The following is a 25,218-nucleotide window of genomic DNA, read 5'->3' as shown; positions in this document are numbered from 1 at the left end:
TCATCATTAGTTTAATTAGCTAAAGTCAATCAATTACTTTCTTAAAAACCTGAGTTTTATCTTGTATAAAGAGACACATAATTGTAAGTTAATTAATTATTTACATTATAACATTAAAGGTGATATCTAACTTGTTTTACAGATTCAGATAGTTGGATAGTTATACCACAGATTTTCTGAGTCTCTAAGTAAAATAAACTTAGTTGACGGAGGAAACTGGAATCAAGCTAGCAACCTTTTGCAACAGAAGCAGAGCTTACAGGTTATAGTAGAGAAACTGTGATTTACTAGAACCATTTTCTGGTTTAAATTACTTTGTTCTGTGATGCTACAGCAATAAAATGATTAAAAATGATTCCGAGCAGCAATATAACATGAAAACCAATTCAAAGTAAACGGTTGCGACATTTACAGCGATGTAATTTGCTACATCAATATCAGGACAGCGTCTGTCGTGGTTTAGATGTAAATAAATGGGAATAACTGAAGCCGTTTCAGTGTACGACAGAAATAAAGGAGCTGACCTCCTGGTTTAACTGGCTTTGAAGGGTACTCTATATCATCGAAAGCCTTTTTACACCCACTCCTCTTTTACGATTCCCTCATCTGTTCATTAGGAACCAAAGAGCTTCACCACAATTAGCGGCTGTAGGACTCTGGAGAGACAACAAGGTCCACACAGTTCTTCTGAGACCTTCGACACGCGGGCAGAAAAGGTTTGATGAAGTGCCTGGCCAGTTTCCCTCCCAAATGACCTGTGGTAGATGTGTTGATGGAGAGCCCAGAGAAACAGAAAGCACCAAAACCAAGCAAGCAAATCCAGCTCCGAGTGAAACTTTGGTCTGTCACACAAACAGGATTGGTTGTAATGTGAAGAACATATTTACATTACTGTGGACAAGACAGATATTAGAGCCAGTTAATAGTTAGATTGATTAAACTATTATAAACAAAACCCGAATTTGTACAAACGATTTACCCACTTACAGATTTCTCCTTTTTCTGCTTTTTGGTTACACTTGAATGTTTTAGATTACATTACATTTTAATTCAAGTAAAAATAAAATGTGGCTTTCAAAGGATGAAAGCCAAAATAAACGTTACACAAGCAGATGTGCTCTTGTGTGAAAGAGTAGTTACATCCCACAGCCATTTTATGATTTTTACTTAAATCATAATCTGTGATTAATTTTAGAGTAAATTCTAGTCTAGTAGATTCGGTTCGATTGTGGACCAAAATTGCAACATTTGTTACATTTCAGCTGGTGCGAAATAATGGTGCGTTCACACCAAACGCGTTTCGTACGTCTCGTTTACATTCAAAGTCTATATGGAGGCGTCAGATGCGTCACAATCGTTCTTCCTGGCCTATTTGTCAGACATGTTGGACGCCCCTGACGCGCCAAACGCTTCAAACACACTGGACCCATGGCACACCTCCATATTGTAAGCACCAAAATGACAACAATTCATATAAGTAACAAAAAAAACAAAGTAAGGCAAAAATATTTTTTCAAAATCAGTTTCTTTCAATAAAAAACTTATGAAACTATAACAAAAACTGCAGGTGTGTTTCTGGGTCTGGTGAATCTTTTGGTTAAAACATGTTTGTTTTTTATTCAGTGGATAGAAAATCCAGAAAGAAAAGTAAGAGTAGAATTACTTCATAATAAAATTACTCAAGTAAAAGTAAAAAGTAGAAAAAAGATACTCCTAAAAGTACAAAAAAGTTTAATGTAATTGAGTAGATTTAACTAGTTACTATATGAAATATTGTACAGCTGTATGTCTGCGTCGTTGGGGCAGGAAAGGAGCAGAAGGCAAAGCAGAGAAAATGTGGACCAAAAAGAGGTTAAAGTGAAGAATGACAGAAGGCCGGTACTTACTGAAGGAATACAAGAGCCGTAAACAGGAAAGAGAGTCAAGAGACGAGCATAAGAGGCCTTTCTCCATAATGATCTCAGAGCTCCTCCTAATTGGACAAATCTCCGGGTAAATCGCCTGGCACTTTGCTCTGAAGAACAGGTCAGACGGCGAGCAAAGGAGGGAAAAAGCGAGGCGGAAGGAAGGGGGGAAACGTTCACGGACACAAGGGCCCTGCCATGAAAAGGTCGAACTATGCCAGTGTAATGAATTGAGGGGTTGTACACGGACCTGAACCCGAGTCCCCGATCGGCTGGCTTCATGCCAGCGCAATCCTGTTACAAATCTACAAGGAGCTGAGTCGACGGAAATTTTGAAAAATGTTCAGGCGAGGTTGGATCCTGGAGGGTTGGAAGTGGAAATAAAAGAGAGGAGAAACCTAAAAGAATTGAAGCATTATTGTGAAAATTAAGATTTGTGGTCAGAAGCTTTGAGGAGCTCCACATGCACTGCAAAAAAACAAACTCTTATCAAGTATTTTGGTCTAATTTCTAGTGCAAATACCTCAGAACACCTGAAATAAGACAAAACTAAATTCAAATATAATTCAGCAAACTAGAGAAGCGTGTTTTAAGTAAATAATTCCTTAACATCAATAAAAAATATCATATATAAGTGAAATAATCTGCCAGTGCAACAATATATGTTTTCCATATTACAAGTTATAAAATAAAGAAAGATATAATATGGAAAAGATGATATCTAAAACATAGACCAAAACGTCCATATAGATGTCGACTTTATTCTACTGAACGTTTACAAACCAGTGAAGTAAATTAGCACTTTAGCATTTTTAATCTATGGGAAGCTAAGTACGCTAAACATTTTCAAAATTAGCAAAACACTAAAGCGTTAAACAAAAAATTAATATTAGCATATTATCAGAAGTTTGCCTGCTGACTTTCATTATTGTGCTTTTGTTTTGAATATTTCCTTTAGGTCTTGCCATATTTGGATAATTATTGCTAGAAAGGTCTTGCCATACAAGTTCTTTCCTTTATGTTTAGTTTCTTTGTTTATTCTTGTGTTCTTGCATTTGTATTCGGTTTTCTTAGGTCAGGTTTAGTCTTTCCGTGTTGGTTTGCAGTTTCTTTGTGTTTATTATTCACCTTCCATCAACCTGCCTGTTCGCTCTCCTCCACAGCTCTGTAGTTTCTTGATTAACTCGCCTGCATTCAGTGGCATTTTCCTCCTTTTACTCTTTATTTTGTTCTCATTGTACAGTTTCTGTAGGTTTTTACAATTAAAACTTCTCTCATGTTCATCTCAAACATTTATCTGCCCAGGCAGATTTTATTTAATCCAGGAGTTACCACCTTTTTAATCATAAAATTAGAGACAAATCAAAACAAATTAAATGTTTTTATATTAAACGCAGGTAAAATCAGCCCTATTAAAAATCTCTAGCCCAACTTCTGATATCTTGTGTAAATTATTTGACTTTTTCAATTGTTGGAAAATAAACACCCTTAAAAGTGAGTCAAACAGTAGAACCAGCTAAACCCGCTGACACCGCCCAGCCTTCCTCTGTCTCCTCGTCCGTAAATCACTTTCCCAACTGAAATAATGTCTAGAAGTTAAAGGGAAAGTAAAAAAAAAAAGAATTAAAGTTCTGCTGACTTGCTCCGTTTCCCCACATCCAGTGTTTTCACGTCTCTGGAGGTAAAACTCTAATGGAAAGAGACCGTTTCGTTTTGGCACCATGGGAATCTCGTTACCGTCTTCCAAGGTCTTGGCAGCAACAACCCGGCTCGCTCAGATGTCTGAAAACTTCCCACGCTGATGTACATCCCTCAGAAGCAAAACATCACTCATTAAGCGTTAAAGCGCCGAGCATGTGTGAAGGTTAAACTCTAACTAAGGCTAATTGAAGTGGAAAGACCCTGTTAGACTCAAACTCTGATCTTTTCCACTCTTTAAATTCTAACTGGATGTTTGAGGTGAACAGATTCGATTATCAAGGACAAATCCTGCAAAAATGTTAATTTTTGGGGGATTTCACAATACAACTAAAAATGTTTGTGTATTTTAGACTCTCTAATTAAACACTTAAAATCACTTTCTACTCGCCTCACGCATCTTTTTCCATTCCTCTAAACAGCTTAATTTAATTAGCAAATTAATCTTAATTTAATATATTAATATTTACTTTTTGTCCTGACTGTTTTTGCTTGTATTTGTTTTGTTTGCTTCTTAAGCTTCAGTTACTTGGAAAGTAGCTTGAAATGAAACTGAATTACGTTGAACAATTGTCTTTTTAAAATAAAAGTAATAGTTATTTATAGATTTGGCTTATTTAAGAGAATTAAATTAAAAGGGCAATACAAATACACAATTCCTGCCACAAAAACAATGTAAAGCTTATTTTCCAACTCAAAATTATGCATTACTTAGTGTTGGCTTTCATATTAAGTTCAAAAGGAAACCTAAATCAAGGTTGTGATTGTAACACAACTTTATGACATACTTGTGTAGGATGTTTAGTAAAACCTTTATCTCTTTTAGCTATAGTTACACCTAAAAAGGGAAGGAAAGTCATTCCCAAAGTACTTTAACTTGACAAATGAACTCAAACTAATTTGGTGGGACTAAGTGTGTATTAACACCTGATAGTCTGTTCAAATCTGTTTGATTAGGGACCAAAATTGCAACATTTGTAACATTTTCAGCTGCTGCCGAATAAAATGAACCTAACCTTTTAAAAAACGTGTTCCCCTCCTCACCTGTGGGGACGCTGCACCAAGAACCACTGGAGGAAACGGCACGGAAACCTCTGAAGAAGACACTGATCTCAACTTCTTTCTTCACAAAATGTAAATAAAAATGGAGTAGCTTCAGATTTTAGCAGTTGTAGGATTCCTGTTTTGCCTTCAAAATAGACCACCAATAATTTTTCCCGCTAGCGCTAGATTTGTTTGTTTGTTTTGGTTATATTTACCCAGAATGCCTTGCGCTGTAGTTCACTTCCTGCTTTCTGGTCCGCTTGGCATTCACTCCAAAGTTCACTTCAAATGAACTGAGATCGAGGTTTTTAGGTGGACCAGAGTTCACTTTTTTGGTCGAAAACACGCTCACACCTCTGCAAACAAACCGGACTTTCCAAGCAAATGAACTAGAGTTTTATTAAAGTGGCAGATTAAACGGTGCTGGTGCTAAAATCTAATCACAAATCTTTATTTCAAACTCTCCTGCTGCTGTTCATCGGCACAGAAGCTGCTTCAGCCTTGAGAGACCATTAATGAACGGGTTGCTGTTTTGTGAATGACTGAGGTCACACATGCTGTGTCTTTAAATATTAAGACAAACAAAATGAAAGCGCGTCTTTGTGGGAACGCTTCCTTAGTGGGAAAAGTTTTCCAGCGGTTTGCTTTGAGCCACCGTCTGCCATCGTCATGTGAGAGCGTAGCGCCGCCGGAGAGGAGTTTACTTCGCTGATCCCGACAATAACGGCAGCAATCATCGTCCGCTCCGCATCATCAGGCACCGGAGTGTAGCGCCGAAATTTTTGGACTCATTCATCACTGTCAGGACTTCGCTTTCCTTCATACGCACAGCAAACACACACACACACACACCTAAAAAAGACAAGAATGAAGCGAGAGCCTGTCAGCCAGGAGACATCCTAATTCACTGTGTGAAGCGGTCTTTATGTTTTTTCATTAGCATCCTGCCATCAGAACAGCCGACGCCCGGCAGCTTAACAAAGCCTGAGCTGCAGCCTGACAGCAAATAAATGCCCTGTTTATTTAAAGAATAAAAATCCCCCAAAACAAGACTAAAAGTCAGACATTCAGTGACAGAAAACGAAAAAAAACCTGATGGTTGGTGCCTCTGAACAACTGTAAACTAAATAAACAGGTTAGTTTGAAGTTATTCTGGTTTTTACTGTAAAAACAATGGTACATTTATGTGATTTCATTGTATAACCCTTAATATACAGACCCATTTAACACATACATAGATTTTTTACACATATAAATGTTGAAACTCTTTAATTTTGTGAATTATGATGATTTTCTACTAAAAACATGACATTTAAAATTAGAATATTACATCGTACCAATAAAAACAGCAATTTTTAAAAGGTATGTTTAATCAAACAAATTGACTTCATATTCTAATTTATTAAATATGACTATACATTAAAATTACAGTCTTTCAACTAAAAGTTATTAGAAAATTCAATGGAAAAAAAAATTGTTAATTATTTGTGGGGGCTAAAATAAATTAATACTTAAGACTCTAAAATCATTTATAACTGACTATTTTTTGTTTCCAAAACTGTAAACGTACACTTCAAAAACACAAAATCTTACCAAGTGATATTTTATTACACTAGAAATAAGACAAAACAATCTTAAAAGTAACTCTTTAAAAAAGCAGGAGCTGGTTTTAAGTCAATATTTTATTAATATTGGTGAAAAACTATTTTTAGCAGTTTTAGCAAGACATTTTTCCCATGTTACAAGTGAAATAATCTGCCAGTGGTACCAGTACTTTTTTTAAAATGAACATTAAGGACTTATTTACTGAAAACAAGATCCCATATTTTGCTGAAAAGTTACTTGTAAGTTTGTTTTGTCTTATTTGAGATATTTGTACTAGAAAGCAGACCAAAAATACTTGGTAAGATTTTGTGTTTTTGTAGTGTGGATCCAAAATATTAAGGTTGTCTGGTTTGAAGATGTGAGTTAGATTAAATTAGTTTCAAATGGCGACATTTGTGTTTCTAAGTAAAGTTTGTGATCAAATCAGCTTATGTCAAAAGACTTTTGGGCGCTGCGCTAGAGCGGGCGGCCAAACTATGGAGCAAAAATTATTTATCCTACATTTTCTGTCTTTACCGGCTGTTAGTGGGAGTGTAAATAATGTGATTTATAACAGAGGCACGCCTTTAATGCGTCGGATAGTACAAAGTAGTGTGTCAACAGATGGGCATCAAGTGTGCAGCGGCGGAGCCGGCGCCGCAGAGCCTCGTTACATCCGAGTGACGGAAAAAAAGGAGCATGTGTGTTTTATAACCAACCGCAGAGATGACACTCCAGCCAACGCTGCCGCTGCTGCTATCTGTGTCTGCATTACCATTCAGCTGGTCCCTCTCTGGCTGGTTGTTAGGGGTTTCAGCTGACAGCTCACACTAATATATGTGGCGGCGCGACAGCCCATACTAATGCAGGAGCAACAACAGGGAAGAGGTAGCATATAGTGGGTGTTAGCGCTGCAAAATAGAGATTGTAGTATGGTAATGCTGTGGCACTTCTAATCTTATTCTCCCTGCTGAATATATATAGTTTTTCATTGCATCTCGCCTTCTTCGCTTTCTATGTTTTTTTTCTTTTTTTACCCTCAACAGCATTGCTTTCTGACCCATGTCTTTATACAACCTCAGAGCTTGTTTTCAGTGCAAAAGGTTTGCAGTTAAATTTGTACAGCAGTGTACCAGGGCCATTGCAGACAGGAAAAAATGGAGGAGTACATTTTTGTCCAAAAACATTTGAGATTAAGCTCAGCAATTTTCTAGAAAAATCTTGGAAATATTTGTGACTAAAAAGTCAAATATTTGCTAGACAAAACCCAGAGATGTTGAGATTAATGACATAAATTTTCCAGAAAAAACTTTATAAATTTATGAATTTAAAAAGTCCAAAATTTACTATAGAAATGTCTAAATGTTTTTTGATTAATTTCAAAAAATGTCCCGAAAAAATGGAAATTGGGGAAGTCTAAAAAGTCAGAAATTTGCTAGAAAATAAAGCAGAAGTGTTTTATTTTATATTAGGTTAACCATATAATTTTTTCAGAACAAACTTGGAAATGTATGAGTTTAAAAAGTCAGAAATTTGCTACATTTCAGATTGTCAGAATTTTTTTTTTTTGAAAAACCAAAGGGTTTGAAAAATCTAACATTTTTTTAACTTTAGAACATTTTCTGAGTTGAATTTATTGAAAAAAGTAAAGTCACATTACGACTATATTCTCATAATATTGGGCCTTTATCCTCAAAATTAATATAATCCTAAAACTCACTTGTATTGAACTGACGGAGCAACTACTGCGTTTCGAAGAAAAAAACATGCACATATGAGATCTTGATAATTTTATCAAAGCTGTTTTCTCATTAAAACTACTTTTTAAAATAATTTTAAGATGTTTTTCTGGTAAAATTGCAACCATACTCTGCTAATATTATGACTATATCCTCGTAAGTAAACAAAAACTCTTGGAGCATGTCGCTAATACGTCATTATACAGCTCAAAGAAGTTGTATGATGAAACTGCAAATGAAATTGTTGTTTGCGATTTCATTTCTAGAAAAGAAAGCAAGGGAAAAATCAATTAAAATTGGATTGGCGCGAAAAAAGAATTGGAGATTTTACTTTTAAGATATATCACTGACCTTGAGACGCTGTCAATACCAGAGCTCATTTGCTACCTCCATGAAGACTTTCATAAAAAAAGCCACCAACATGATTGATACAGGTAGAGTTCTGGTGGACGTTCAAATAAAAAAATAGAAATGGAGGGAAGTCACCCAGCTGGCCAGAGGGATGAGCTGCAAAGCTCAGAGCAACACGGATTCTGTGCGTTACGTCAATCTGATTGGCAAGAGAGCAGGATGTATTTAATCCGGGCTGCTGCTATTTCCAACCACGGCTGATTCAGCTAAATCTGTTTCCGTGCTCTCTGTTCAGGACTCATCAAATCCCATTGTAGTCCTGCAGATTTATTTATATCTTTTGAACAAATAACGATTTTAATCTCTGGAAGCTTTGTCTGTATACATGAGGAGGAGCAGCTGAGCTGTAACCCACCTGCACTGTCAACATCGCAGTGATCTGGGTGATTTATACGTCTCTGCTTTGACTTTTATGTTGCCTATTTAGGTTTCGTCAAATACAAACCCAATTGGTTTTATTGAGATTTTATGTCACAAACTGTCGCAACGTTTTGCATAATAATCGAGTGGAAGAAAAATTAAAAAATTTGTGTTTTTACTTTTTTGCTAGTAGAATCAGTTCGATTGGGGACCAAAGTTAAATCATTTGTTGCGTTTTCAGCTGGTGTGTTTCTCTTTCACACTCCACTGTGTCAAACAAACCAAACCCTTTAAAAAACCTGTTCCCCTCCTTGCCTGTGGCGGCGCTGCACCAGGAAATACTGAAGAAAACAACACAAAAACCTCTGAAAAAGACACTGAGCCCAACTTCCTTCTTTACAAAATGTAAGCAAAAATGGATTAGCATCAAATTTTAGCAGTTGTGGGTGTGCCGTGGTGGCGTAGTGGTTAGCGCAACCCACATTTGGAGGCCTCAAGTCCTCGACGCGGCTGTCGTGGGTTCGACTCCCGGACCCGGCGACATTTACCGCATGTCTTCCCCCCCTCTCCTTCCCCCTTTCCTGTCAGCCTACTTTGTAAAAAGGGACTCTAGAGCCCACAAAAAGACCCCCTGGAGGGGTAAAAAAAAAAAAAATTTTAGCAGTTGTAGGATTTCTTTTTTGTAACCCTGTCACAATAAATTAGTTAATCGCATAATAAATTAAAACAAGGTTGAGAATTTTCAATTGCATAATTGATTATTTTTCTTGTGTCTCTCTTTTGTCTAAAGACTGGATGATAAAAGGCTTACAGAGACTTCAATATTCTTTTATTTATTGCTTTGTTTATTTACTTTGGGTATTTTAAACGTCTCTCGGTTCCAGAGAAAAATGTTTATCAGAAATGAAAGATTATTGATCTCCGAGAGGGTGTAATTGCATAGTTATACCATTACCATTATATTACTTAAAATTGGTCTAAAATCAAAAATATTGTTTATTGCAATAACTTGTGGGACAATTTATCATCCACCAAATTTGTTATCTTGATGAGTAGTAATTGGTTGTCTTTACCCAGAATGCCCTGCGATGTAGTCCACTTCCTGCTTTTGGAGCGGTCTCCAGTCCGCTTGGTGTTCACATATGCTTTTACACCGCATCAGAGTTCACTTCAACCGAACTGAGAGCGAGGTTTTTAGGCAGACGAGTCTTTGCTTTGTTTGGTCCATTCTGCGTTCATACCTTTACAAACTAACCAAACTATCTAGACAAAGGATTTAGGAGATTAAACCGGATTAAACAGGGCTGGTATGAACGAACTATTGGAAAACTTGAGAGAAGGTAAAGGAACGACTCTCCTTATAAGAAAGAAGAGCCGTCTCAGTTTTATCAAAAAGAGCAACAGAAATTAGTGACATAACCACATAGTGACTGTTGACAGCATGTATATGTGACCAGAAGCCAACATTACCAATATCACATCAACAAAACAATCCCACCACAGATGGTTTCTCTCATGTTGAGAAAAGTGATTGTGCAAAGGAAGTCATGAAGATATTCGTGTTGAGTAAGAAACGCTGCAGCACTGCAGTCAACCGATGTACAGATATCAGATAATTTTTTTAATTTCTTTGCAGGCTTTATACATGTTGTCACATGGCAGATCACACACACACACACACACACACACAGACCAAATGAAACAAAACTGAAATTCTGATTTGAAATCTGTACGAGAACTCTTCTTCCTAAAAGGCGCTGCTATAGAAACAGCACAACAAAGGAGTGTTCGTTTGCTCCAAGAATGGACGGAAACGGCCAGGTTCACTTTGCACCTAGTGAATGAGTCTGCCACAAACAGATGGAGACCAGAAGCAAATGAACACATCAGAATCAAACGCAAGGAAGGAGTCGAACTGAATGGTCTAGGAAATGCAAATCACGGTTAAACTCTGCTTCAGATCGCTGAGAACGAAGCAAACACGGACAAACTCAAAATCCAGGAGAGGGAAGAAAATCCTGCACGCAAAATTGGTAGGAAACAGTAGTGAAACATGGCAGCGGCTGCATCATGCTGTGAGGATTCAAAGTAGGATGGCAGATGAAGATGGCCATGCATGAAGAAAAGCTTCCAGAAGGACAACTCTAAACAAAGCTAGCCAGAGCTTCAATGGTTTAGATCAACGGCCTAGTCAAAGTCTAGACATAAATCCAACAAAAACTTTGTGGGAGTAATAGATGTGTTCCATCCAGTCAGACTGAGTTAAACTTATTTTGCTAAAAAAAAAAGGAGGGGGAAATATGCCTGGTTTTTGCTAAATAAAATGCATTGACGATCTACTGTATATTCCCATCCAATTTTCATGTGAATTTTGAGCAAACTTTGAAAAAAGTTTGCTAAAAAAGGAGAAAAAAATGAAAAAGGGAGTTATGTGTGTTTGGAGTGAATCACCCGGGCTACACAAAGCGTAATTTTATCAGATGCTGACGTTACGTATGGCTGGAAACAGGAAGTAGAGGTTGCAAACTAACATGAACAACGCCACTTAGAAAAATGGAGAGAGTCGTTCCCTCCAAGGTTTGGACTGGAAAAGTTTTCTACATCAAAATTTATTCACCAAACGTGTTTCCGTCTCACCTTTAAACCATTAGATCTTGTCAGGAAAACCAAAAGTCATCTGAGGCGATTGTAGACTTTTGCTGATTCCATAAATCTTTGCTAGTGTACGGAAGACAATTGGAGCCAACAAAAAAGGTTATATAAAATTCTGACTGAATTCAGATTTCTACTTCTGTGTCAACCTATGTCAAAATCCAGATAAGTAACCAAACATTCTTAGGTTTATGTCAATTGTGTTGTAAGTATAAGAAGACAATCACACAACCGTTTATTTCTTGATAGAGGATTTGTAAATCTGCATTTGATCTAAACTGAAAATCTGTCTCAAATTTACCTGGTAACTTTGAATTTTAATACCAGATGTGCCTGATAGTGCATACATAATTTAAACAATTCTGAATCTGAGAAAAAAAAGTCTAATCTATGAGATTATACTCAGAATTGTGAGATTAAAGTAAAAATTGTGAGAAAAAACGGAATTATTACAATAAAGTCAGAAATTTGAGATTGAACTGAAAATTATGAGAAAAAAAATCTAAATCATGACATTAAAGTCTGAACTTTGAGATTAATGTCAGAATTTTGAGTTTTAAGTTAATTTTTTGAGAAAAATCAAAATTTTGAGACTAAAATCTGAATAATGAGATCAAAGTCAGAATTTTGAGATTAAAGTGATTTTTGAGAAAATTTTTAATTTAAAGATTAAAGTTTAAATTGTCTACAAACAGTCAGAATTTTAAATTTTTATTCAAAATTGTGTGAAAACAAGTTAAAATTTTGAGATTGAAGTTAGAATTCTGAGTTTAATGTCAGGATTTCTAAATTAAAGTGAGAGTACTTTTGGTCCTAATCCTCTTCCGTACTAATGCTTTTACTTCAATAATGTTGATTAAAAAAAACATTGATCTAAACATGAAAGCTTTTTTAATAAAATGATTTTTTATAAACTCACAATGCTGCGCTGCTCTGTGATGGAGTATCAGAATAAAGCAAAACAGACTGCAGGCTGAAACAAATCAGCATTTGTAATAACTGGAGAAATTAAAATACTCTGCAGCCACAAAAGGAAAACCAACTCCTACAGATGTCATAAAACAAGTTGGACCTCTCAAGACTTTGTTTACTTCCTGTCTCCCGTTGCTAGTTGGACCCAAACTCTCTGCCAGCGCTAGCTAAAGATTAGCCGTGTTTTTCCTCTTTGCATTCACACTAAGAGACCCGCGGTTGCTCTGCGATGCTTCACCTTCCAGAGGGTTTTATGCAAATAGCTCTCAGTGATGGAGCGCGGCGCTGAAAGAGGTGTTGGCCTACAAGTGAAAGCATTTTTCTGCAGAGTGTTTACTTTAATACAAGTGCACTCACTCTGAATTATTCTGAAATAACTTGTTCTACATGAATTGGCGAACAATCTTTTTTTCACTTCGTAGAAAAATACATTTCCATGTAGCTGCGCAGTTCATGGGAATCACAGATTTTTCAATCAGCCACAATTACTCAGTATTCAAGAAAACATCTTAGGAGGAAATCCAACATTTAATGTCATTAATTGCATGTAACAGGAAAAATATACATTTGGCAAAACCACTGATTGATGGGACAATTAATCCAGAACAAACACAACTGAAGCTTTGTACTGGGGATTTTTGCTTCTACTTTTTGGGTTTTTGGCTTTCGGACATCTGTTATGATCTGCTACAATGCGTACCCACGGAAACAATGTGATTGTTTTAACAACTGGGAGCAGCAGACTAAATAATCCCTGAACTACGACTCCAAACCTCAGAGATCTTCTCAATCGATTATAATGGGAGAGAACCATATCCCCTACTCCAGCATCTCTCTGCCCGAGTTTCTAACCAAACGTAGAGATTTACAAAGAAGCAGCAAAAGCAAATGAGGTGGTTTAGCAGTGCTTTCCAACAATTGATGGTGTCATTCATCACGTTTTACTGGGGAATATCGTTTCTGTTGTTGTCACATGCTAAAGTCTTCAGTCAGAGGCCTCTTGGGAATTGTTTGCAGACTGACTGCTACTGCGAATCACAACAACTCTGAAAATACTTAAAAAATAAGACTTATGACAGCATTTCAATTCCCTTAGGGAATTTAATAGAATTGAAACGATGCCCTTAAATAAAATTCACTGTCTCAATTGACTTTAGAAGTCACCCACTTAGTAAATGGAGTGTTATTGAATTGAATTGAATTAAATTGAATTGAATTAAATTGAATTGAATTGAATTGAATTGATTTAGACACCATTTGCCAACCACTTGTTTGGGAGCCAGTTAGTTCAATAAAATGTGAGATTTTAACTGGAACCATTTCCTATTGTCAGATCTAAGATTGAGGAATAAATTCATGAAAAAGCAGCTTATCGCAACAGTTATGTACGGTGGAGGATCTGTGGTGCTGTGGGCCCATTTAAAGTTGGACCTAACTTAATTTTTCAGTGTGAAATTAAGCTACATATCCATTTTACATTGTTTCCAGGGGTGCCAGCAAACATTTCCCGGTTAGTTTCTCCTGCCAGGCGGAAGAAATGAAAAGCAGCCCCTCCCTGAGGATCCGCTCTCAGCCTCGCTAATTCATCCAAACAAGAATTTAATTTCTCCAACACTCATCAGTCACAATCCTCCAGATCTCCGCTTCTCTTCCAGACCAACCAGCTGTCACCTGCAAGTCTGCAGCAAACAAACGGGGCGGAGGAGCTGAGAGCAGCAGCGGAGACGTGACATTCAGGCCTTTTACGGCGGTTTGGGTCGGTCGTTTCACGACGCCCGACGCATCTGTTAGCTGCTTAGTGAACCGCCTGCAGGGCAGCAATCTCCTCAGATTCCCCTCCATCAATATCCGCTTCCAGACCTACAGGGACGGGCGGCTCTGAGAGACTCTAAACCCCTGAAGTTCAAGAACCACCACCGAGAATCAGGACCACTTTATACAGAACAGAAGGAGAACATTTCTGCCAAAACGCTCAAAAAGGAAAGGAAATTTCTGAGCCTAAAAACTCAAAAATTGGCTAGAAAAAAAAAGTCTGAAATTTTGAGATTAAGCTCAGACATTTTCTAAAAGACATAAAATTTCTAAGATTGAAAAGTTGAACATTTGCTAGAAAAAAGAGAAATTTAAAGAATAATCTCAGAAATGTTCTAGGGAAAAATAACATTTTGGTGCTTGAAAATTCAAAAATTTCCTTAAAACTTTTCTTTAGACTTTGAGATTAATCCCAGAAATTTTCGCAAAAAAAAACTAAACAAGGAGCTTGAAAATTAGACAATTTACTAGTAAAATCTGAGATTTTGAGGTTAATCTCAGAAATTTTCTAGAAAAAATGTGGAAATTTCTGATTTGAAAAGTCAAACGTTCAAAGAAAATAACTAATCTCATAAATTGTATAGATTTTTTTTAAATTCTGAGTTTCAACAGTGAAAAATTTCTAATTTTTTTCTGAAATTTCTGAGCACAATCTTACAATTTCTTTTTTTTCAAAATTGTTTCTCTTTTCAAACTGAGATATGTCCATGTTTTTTCAGAAAAAAAAAATTTAAATTTATTTTTTCAAGCAAATTGTTAACTTTTCAAGTTCAGAAATTTTTGTTTTCCTAGAAAATTTCTGGAATTAATCTAAAAAAAAAAAAAAAAAAAACTGTACCAAATTTTCAACTCTTCAAGCTCGGAAATTTTTTAGTTACTTCTGGAAAATTTCTGAATATTTTCAATTAAATTTTTGACTTTTCCAGCTCACGTTTCCACATTTTTTCTAGAACATTTCTGAGATTAATTTAAAAATGTCTGTTTTTTCAGCCAAATTTTTGACATTTCAGACTCATAAATATCTTAATTTTTCTAGAAAATTTCTAAAAATTTCAGATTTTCTTCTAGTAGATTTCTGACTTTTCAAGCTCACAAATTTCCCCTTCTCTCCCAGTTCTTTATATTAACCTCAGAAATTTCTGGGTTGTTTTTTTTAAAACAGATTCTTAATTTTTCAAACTCAAAAATGTACAATTTTAATATTAAAATTTCTTAGATTTTCTAGTAAATGTTTGACTTTTCAAGCTCACAAATTTCCCACTTCTTTTTTTTTTTTCCAGAAAATTTGCGAGATTAATCTTAAAATCCCAGAGTTTTTTGGCAGAAATGTACTCCTCTTTTTTTCCGTCTATCTACGTTGACCCTAATGACATCTGCTTTGAAAATTTTCCGTCTCTCTTCATTAAAGCCAGAGGAGCTGCTCCCCTCCGCTGGCTGCCAAAACGCCCGCTCCAGAGCCGGGAACAGAGCTCTTCTTGTTCCGGCTCCGTTCCTCCATCCAGCAGGGCCCTGCAGATCCAAACGCAGCTCCCCCCTCACCCCCCACCTTCCTCCCTACAACAGCAGCCGCAGCATATAAATGCGCCCCATTCTTCTTGCAGTGTGTGCATTTATTTGTGTGTCATGTTCTCATGAGCGTGGCGTTTCCTGCAGGGTTCCTCTGAGTGAAAAACAGCAAATGAAGGCTTCGCTCATATGAAGTTGAGGAATGATTCAGCTGTTGAAGGGAGGCTTTTGTGCATCCGTTCACTTATAAATGTTCCTCTGTTTACCCTGGATAGTTTTTTGCTTCTTTTTGCAAACAATTACAGCAGACCACCATGATTTCTGCAAAGAATGAGCGATGCAGGAAGGCACACAGATGAGCTCAGCCTAATTAAAGGTACAGCAGATGCATTTTTTCCTCTAATTTATGGGGAAAAGCTCACCTGCATGCTGCTTCCAAGTCCCAAACCTCTAAGTGACTAGTTTCAGCCCAAAACTCGATATATTTTTTGTGAAAATATGTAGAAATTCAGGTGTCAGTGTAAGCCTACCTGTTAATCTGTGAGCCACTGCTGCAGGTCTTCCTTTTCCACCAAAAAAAAAAAAGTCAAACAGCCAAAAAAGTGCCTCATCCAAAATAATAATAATTTTTTTAAAAAACTGGAGGTAAACTAAAAATGCAACATCTAGGCTGCTCTTCCTTTCTCAATCCAGCTGCAGGTGGGACCCCACGGTAAAAACAGAAATTAAAGGGTCTCTACAGATCGACTCGCTCCTCAGTGGATCCGCGGTGGAATTTATCTTTAAACTAATCAGGAAGCATATTTAGCGGCAAAACTCCTGATTAGTCATAGTAATATTTATAATTCCTGCCTCTGTGGGAAGTATCACCTGGGCTGAGCGGCGGTCTCAGCTGCCTGTCTGCGGCTGTAGCTCCCTGTTTTCAGTCACGGGCGGTAAATCCACGGTAGTTTCCCTTCAGAGCGGAGATCCGGCGGAAGGCGTCGGCTTGTCGGAGCTCATCCCGGCGGACAATCAGTTTCCCGGCGCTCCGGTTGCTGTAGGATGCTGCTGCTGCTGCTGCTGCTGCTGCTTCTTCTGCTGTCGCTGAGGATGCCGCGACCGCTCCGGCTCCCGCGAACGAGCGGCGCGCTCCCGCCGCCGCGGTGTCACCCTGGCAACGCTTTCCTCTGACCTCAATACGGCCGCGTTTCCCGTCCGACGCGCGGCGGGTTTTTAACGGCGAGCAGCGCAGACCGGCCGCCTCGGTTTCTCTCTGAGGGCTGGGAGGGGAAAACAATGTACAGCCGGCAGGGTTTTAGTTTTATTATTTTGTCTCCTTCCGCCATACCTCCCTTCCTCTCCTCCACGCGCATCCATCTGCATCAGCGTGACGTCAGAGGACGTTTTAAAACACGCACGTTCTTTTTTTTACTTTCTTTCTTTTAAAAAAATTTCCTAAGCTTGTTGTCTTGTATGTACATTTAGCTACTTATGGGCTCATTGAACATCATTAAATAAATAACATAAATATTTTTATGGACAGCCATTTAATAAAAATAAATAAATAAATAGTGTTATTAAAACTGAATTAATAAATGTTTCATTAAATAAATAGATGTTCCCATGGAATAAAACATTTAAATATGAATGTTTTTCCACAATATTTACTTATTTCAGGATTTTTTTTAAATTTAATTCAAGACTTATATTAAAGAAAATGAACATGTCATTTTAAATGTTTGTTTCTTGGGAACATTATGTATTTATTGGAGATGTGCCCCTGCAGTTCAACAAGTTTTTTGTTTTACCTTGAGATTACCACTACACTGTAAAACACTGTAAGTGGAGTTAAAACATTTATGCAAGCTCATTGCCTTAAAAAATGAAATTCTCAAAACTTAAAATATTAGTATGTGTAATCTGTGCATTGTAAATTCACACAACTTCACTAAGTTGATCATTTTGAGTAAGTTGCTATAAAAACAGTAACTTAATTCTACTATAAAAACCCAGTTAGTTCTGCTTACTGTTTTTTTAGGCAAACTCAAATTTTTTTTTAGTTTCCATTGAATTACCTGATTGAGTAACATTAACTTAATAAATCTAAGTAGGTTGTAATTACTTATCCATTTTGTTTGCTTCAATAAAATCGTGAATGTCTTATTTACGATTTCAGCAAGTAAAATTATAAACGTCCCATAAATGTTGGCATTTAATTTAAAAAAAAATAAAATAAAAAAAAATGCTTCCAACTTGATGGTTTTGGCCTTAAGGACAAAAGTTTGGACTGAGAATAGATAAATAAACATTTTCTACATTAAACCTTTATTATTAATGTCCTCAAATGGCTGACTGCAGCAGAATTTACTGATAAAACTACGTTAACCTTTCAAAATATGAAAGTTTTACAGCACTTGTTAAAAATAAATATTAAAAATTGTTCACAGTGATTTAGTTTGGCATTTAGGAGATTTTTTTGAGTGCATCTCTAAAATATTAGGAGCTCTTATTGATATAAAGGATGTCGGCATCGGCCCAGGGCGGCATAAGACGGGAGGGCGTACATCGACTGGTTAAAAATATAAACTTTTCTGTCAGTTTCAGTTTAAATGTCTAAATATTCTGTGCCTGGGCTTTGCACCGGTTTTCATCCAACCCAAGGATTTAGAAAATTTCCAGCATTTTAATTGAATAGTATCAATGCATGAAAGAGAAGAAAAGAAGACATAATGGCCTCCCGTAACTGTAACTCTTTAACATATCCAGATTTTTATAGTGGGCCTCAGACTTCAGCAGCTTGCACAATTATTAGTTTGATGTTTTTCTCCCCTTTAAGGGATAATAACGCTGTAACATCTATCATGCCTGAGTCCCAGATCTCATCAGCACAGATGGTAATGGCAGCGTGGTGGCAACACCTGCTCCTCTGGATCCAGCACGGCCACATGTCTGTCTTATTACTGAGGCCGTAACACAGCCAAACATCTGCCTCAGTCACTATCCCGCCGCAGAGTCATGCATCCACGGTCAGTGGGCTCAGGCCTGCCAGGAAAACTGTCTCACCCGGCAAAACGAGCCAAAATCTGCAGTCAGCTCAGCCGAATGGAGGCTAATTTGATTTGTTACTTTTCCCAAATCTGGGAAACAAGTTGCTCCTTCAATCATCTGAGGAAGGAAGATGAGATGGAGAAAAAGAGAGGAGGGAATCTTCGACAAGGTGGCAACAAATCATCCTTCCCATCTAGCCAAGGTTAGCAGCGATGAGGCCTGTGTGTGTGTGTCAACATGTGCAGGAGGTGATGAAGTCCTGCTCTTGATAGTCCCTGTCCAGGTACCAGAGGTAATGGGCCCGACAGCTGAGCCCACATCAAGATATACTCATTTACCAGCACACCTGAGCTGCCCTTCCCTGATGGACAACACTGATAAAATCTGGGCAAAAACACATGCATCACACACACATGCACACACGCGCACACACACACGCACACACGCACACACACACGCACACACACACACACACACACAGCCCGTTTGGTGACAGGAACCTGCAGCTTCACAGAGAACATGTGTTGCAATGTTTAGAGATGTTTTTCTTCTTCTAGAGTTTTGTAAACGCTTCTTTTACTTGTTCATATGGAGGACTGAGAGTGACATAATTATAATAAATTACTTAAAACTGTAGAAAGTTGAAAATTGACACAATATTTAGAATTAAAACACTAAAGATATATATCTATATATATAGATATAGATATATATAAAATAAAACCACAAACAACAATTAAACTGAATTGTGAAGTTTCTGTAAACAAAATTGTCTTTCAAAAAAGAAGAATATTTGAGACCAAAGCACCAGACTTAAGACTTTTATCATCCAGTTTTTGGTAGAAAGAGAGAAAAAAAGAAAAACACTAAATTATGCAAATGGAAATGATTGAGTTTGTTTTAATTTATCATGCAAGTAATTGATTCATTGCTCATTGCGCCAGGCTCTTATGTTCTTAGGTAACATGTTCTGTTAAATTAAATTACATTAAATACTGGATTTGATTCATTTATCTGATTTCTTTGCAATTTCCATTCATTTTTATTCAAGTATTTATCTATCTTAGGGAGGACTGAAACTGCCAAAATTCACAGATATTATCTTACTATATTAAAATGTAATTATTACAGTAATGTTTGGATTTTTCTCACATCTCTACTTTATGTTTATGTTTGATGCTGTCATTTTATTGTATGGAGCACCAAAGCTCCAAAAACAAAGAATAACCCTGAAAATACAAGTGTGGCACCATGAACATTTTAGTATGGAAGTAAAGTTTGTAGAAAACTATAGTGAATTTTCTTCTTTTATTTTGTTTGTTTTACACCTGAATATATTTGAATTTCTATCATTTTTGTGGCTGTTTTTTCCTTTTATATACGGGAGACTAACACTAGAATCAAGAATTAATGTAAAAGTTATACAAAATATTAATCATTCATATAATCCATATTATATGTAAGTTTGTGTTTTATGTTTTTATCTCCTTTTTTATTTTAATGGTATTTCTGACAGTTTTTCCATTATCTGGAGAGCAAAAGCTTACATAACATCAGAAACCTAAATAAATATAGATATTATAAAGGCTGATTTGCTATGTATTATGCCAAAAAATCATAATTTTAATAATAATAATTTTAATTTTCGAAAAAATAGCAGTTGTCAAAATTAAGAAATTTTTTTTTTAATGGCCATGTTATTTTTTTTATGATGCTTTTTTACTTTCATGAAGATTAACTCCTACCACATACCACCACTGCTGTATTTTATCAGCTATTTCAATATTTTAGTCTCAGTTTTTACTGTAATTTTAAAAACTATTACAAGAAAATTGCTTTGTCCACATATGCCAGTTTTTATATTTTACGTTTGCTGCATTGTGCGTTCTGTGGGCACATTTCATCCAACTATATTTCCATTGTTGCTGAGATTTTGCTGAGATTTTAATAAGGTTAATGTTCTGGGTACATTAGCCTTGATGTAAGTAAGCAAACTATATTTATGAAGCACCTTTTACAGGTCTAAAACTACTAAGTGATTAACCATAAAAACAAAAATAAAGAATACAGAAGATAAGAATAACAGGATATGTAACGTTATGCCGCATAAAAACATTTACACTGAATAAATAAGTATTTAGAGAATCAACACCTTCCACAATCTGGAGGCCACCATTTTAAACCATTTAAAATTGTGAAATAAATGATAAAATGTAGCAGCAGCGAAAGTAGAGAAATTAAATTTGAAGTAATTTGCTGTGTCTTTTGTGTTTTGGCTGAAAGCCTTTCAGCTCGTTTTGATCTGAATGGAGGTCAAGATTCTTCTTATTCACTCACACAAAAAACATGCTTTTACAACAATCAAGACATGAAGATGAAATAAATGCATGAATAATCATCTCTAGTTCTGCTTTTGACACCAAAGTTCAACACTCAGAAATATTTCTTAGCTGATTAATTCACAAGAATGGCACTCAAGAACAGCAAAATTTCAGAAGTTTGATCTCTTATTCAGTTCTCTGAAGTAATAGAGTTTCACTCTTATCAGTCACTTTTTGCAGCAGTTTATGGAGAAGGACGACTATAAAGTGTCACTGACACAACAAAAACAAAACCACTAAAAAGATTAACTACTCTGATTTAATTCTGTGCACACAAAAGATTTTAATAATAAACATTATTATTCACAGATTACTATAAATGCAGTGTATCTGTTTGTCTGTAGTGACTCCATCTTGTGATGCAATGAGGGTAAGTCAAAACGTAAACAACTAAGGCTGAATACACAGAAGTGAAGGAAGTTTCCAATTGCGAATAATTTAAATAATTAGAACAATATGAGCTTGCTTTCTTTCTGCGGGCAACATGTGACATCAATTGATAATTCCTCCAGTTTGTACAACAGAAATACTATTGTTATACACTGAAAAAAGAAACTAGTTGAACCAAGTTACTTGAATTGCTTCAATTGGTAACAGGTAATTCAATACAGTTTATCCAACTCAATTCATCTTTTTAAATCATGTAATTGATCAGTGACATTTTAAAAATGTAATTAAAAGAGTAGATCTGAAAATCATCAACATAGAAATTATAATACATATCATAAATCTGCTAAAAGGGGAAAAGATACAAAAAATAGAGAATAGGTCCCAAAGGCTGAGCCCTGTGGTACACCACTGAGAGATTAAACCATTCAAGAGCTAAACCTGACTACAGATCAAAAGTACTGATAGAATAATAATCTACAGTGTCAAAAGCAGATGAATGAAGATTAAACGAGAAATAAAAAAATAAAAATATTTTCATCTTTTTTTCAACTTTTCTCATTTCTATGTTCCTCTTTGTGTCGATTCAAACAAACACACCTCTTAAAAACCACCGTCACTCATAAATGCACCTGGGCATTTAATGTTTCATAAAATAACAGCTAAATTCAGCGTTACAGCAGTCAAATGATTTGTTTGCTTGGAGGTGCTTGCAATAATAAGCCTTTGCATTCTCATAAAGCCATTAACCTTTCTGTCTGAGGGACACAGAGAACCCATAAAGCCCATTTTCTCTCTGCCTAATTTACTTCCCTGCAATCCAATTCAGGGCTGAACAACAGAGTGTCCTGGTGATGAAAACACATCGTTGCGGATAAATAAGCACATATTCCCTCTGTGAGAAAATGACAGAGCCGCACGATGTCTTTATCTAGAGATAAGGTCAACAATGAAGTGCCCTGTAGAAGTATTTCACTCCTATTGAACCTTTTTCACATTTTATATCAACAAAACAAAAATTTTAATGTGTTTTTTTGGGGTATTTAATGATTCAGACCAACATGAAGTGGTGCTTCGTTTTGAAGTGGAAAGAAATTGATGCCTGGTTTTCAAATAGTTTAACAAACATCTGAAGATTGATGTGGATTTGTTACTTTGAAATATGGTTAGCATATCAGCTATAGAGGAATGATTTAGATCAAAGCATTTTTATGTTAAAATGGCCTATTCAAAGTCCAGATTGGAATGAAATGGTGCAAATGTTTCAGGTTTGAACACAGCCACTTTTAAACCAGTCAAAACTTCCACTTTCATCCAAACATAGCAGCATAAGTGATGATTTTCTGAAGAGTTTAGATTATAATTGGCTAGTGTGGGGATTGAACCCATGACCTTGGCGTTATTAGCACCACGCTCTGACCAGTTGAGCTAACCACAAGTGGACAGGGTTTTCTTAAATCCATGGAAACTCATAATGTTGAGTCTCCATGGATTTAAGAAAACTTACATAATGTTACTACAATGAAGATTTGAGAAAAGTGCTCATGTTCTAATGTTTTTCAAAATCAATGTGCATAATGGTTTAATATTCAGCCTCCTGCTGTTTTGAAGAGTTGATTTTCTGAAGACTATTTCCACTGAAAATGACCAGCAGGCACAGAGACTGATAACGTGCCCAGTGGGGGGTCATTGGAGTTGAACTCTGCCTCAGATATAAAAACGTTGAGCCTTTAGTAACTCCAGTGCAACTTGAATGGTTCAGAATCCATGTTAAAATTTATCAAAGGTTCCAGGGACATCATTGAATTCACTTCACTAATGCCAGAAGATTGGGCAGTTTCTTCTGTCATCTTTTGCTATCAACCCAAATACACAATGAAAAATAATATTCATTTTCTTCTATATTCTTTAACTCTAAATATCTATTTTCTTTTAACAAACTTTATACCTGTGGAAAATCCTGCAGTGCGGGTCCATTATCAACCGTTCAGCTGAGTTCATATTCACAGTGTATATTTAGTGAAAAAAGACACCAATCAGCAGCATCAATAAAACTGTCTGGATCACAGCTAAAAATTATGAATTTGACTTATGAGCCATAATTTCTGCCAATTCTCAGTTTCCAAAATACCTGGAGATGTTTCCCACATTTCCCATCCAACGAGGAAAAAGATTAAAGTATAAATTTCAAATTTGAAAAATGGTAGAGCTAAAATGTAAAAGATGCAAAGAAGTTTGTAGTTTCCAAAGAAAAGACTTTAATTACTGCAGTACCAACGCATCTAATCAACAGCAGTATCTTCACTTTTGCTATTTGGAGATTGCCACTGCTGTACCCTGAAACACTGAACACTTGGTGGCAAATGTTCAAAGCATCAGGAGTTACAAGATATTTCAAAATTCTAATTATACCATTGACCAACCTCCTGAAAAGTTTTAATACTCACCTAATTTTGTTATACTTTTCTAATAACTAAAACTGTAGAAAATCCTTTGCAATATTTCTACTGGTTTCTGTAACCACAGCACGTTTAGAGTAATATTCACTAGGCTAATTTCATAAATTACATGAGAGCATGCTATGTAGATCCACAATACCAGTGGGTCTCTGACCTCCTTTTATTCATATCTGCAGTATAAAGAAAACAAAGTTCGATGCATGGTAAACTTATGCAACACCATGTCGTGAAACATTTGATTATGTGTAAGATTCAGATTAAAGAGAGGTAGGTGGGCTTTGTGTTGTTTGTTCGACTTTGATTCCAGTATGTTTGCCTCTTTTAGAAATCAAAATGCATTCATTTCAAAAGCTTAAATAACAGAAATAATTCAAATGCATGTTTTATTATTTCAAATACCAATTATGGCAAAGGGCTGATGTTGGACTGCACAGTCATCCACTTCACAGGTTTTACAACTTCATCTTTTATTTATTTATTTTTCTTAATATTTACTGCAGATCCATTTAGTAAATTAATCTTGTTTCTTTATTACTCATATAGTTAGCTGTCGGCGTAAATAGATGCTCCTTCCATAGATGACGCCTTTTAAAAAAGGCGGGAGAGACAACCGTTTAATCTCTCCTTTTCATTGAAGTGCTAAGAAAAGAAATATCAGAATATGACGACGATATTGCCCCTTTTAGATAAAATAATTCCCCTTTCATGCTTTGAAGTTTATGACTCCTCCTCAGTCTGAGTAAATAATCCCCCTCCTTTACCTGCTGGAGATAATCTGGGATGCAAGAGACAGACCTTGACACCAGGAGGTAAAGAGCGCAACAGGAGACCGGCTACTGATCTGACTGACAGCTGGAAACAGAAAAAAGGAAAAAATGTGAAGCTGAAAGTAATTTGGGAAATGTTGCAGAGGAGGGAGGTGGAAATCCAGAGGTTTAAAGGTGCGAACGCGGATTCAGAGTCGAACGAGGGCCAGATAGTCGCTGCTGCAGGAACATGAAGCTGCAGCTGCATTCTGCCTGAATCTATTTTACATTAGTAATTTAAGCAGAATTTGCAGGTGAATTTTATATTTTTTTCAGTTTTAAAACATTATTTTAAAAATATGATGTGACCAGTTACTGTTTTTACTCTTACTTGAGCATATTTTTGCAAAGCTACCGTTTACTTTTATGTAAGTTGAAGTCGTGGAGGTAAATATTTAGAGCTCACTGATTATTTTCCTCATATCCCTGACCAGCCTGAAACCAAGCGTCCACCCTGCAGCCGCTCGTCGCCA

The 25,218-nt window shown here is 36.3% G+C and overlaps 1 protein-coding gene across 3 annotated transcripts in view; it reads right to left on the bottom strand.

Annotated features, from left to right (window-relative positions):
* LOC102219596 (neuroligin-2-like) overlaps nt 1–17,020 on the bottom strand; it is a 291,900-nt gene extending 274,880 nt beyond the window's left edge. For 2 of the 3 annotated variants that reach the window (XM_023346421.1, XM_023346423.1), the window contains exon 1: nt 16,213–17,020. The gene's annotated coding sequence lies outside the window, so the exon portion shown is untranslated. The remainder of the gene's footprint in view (nt 1–16,212) is intronic. The other variant, XM_023346422.1, reaches the window with a different exon arrangement.
* Between the last annotated feature and the right edge of the window lie 8,198 nt (nt 17,021–25,218).

Source organism: Xiphophorus maculatus, chromosome 14 (genome assembly GCF_002775205.1).
Source record: "Xiphophorus maculatus strain JP 163 A chromosome 14, X_maculatus-5.0-male, whole genome shotgun sequence".
Lineage (NCBI taxonomy): Eukaryota > Metazoa > Chordata > Actinopteri > Cyprinodontiformes > Poeciliidae > Xiphophorus > Xiphophorus maculatus.
Note: the sequence above shows the minus strand (reverse complement) of the source record. Positions and strands in the feature narration are given on the sequence as shown.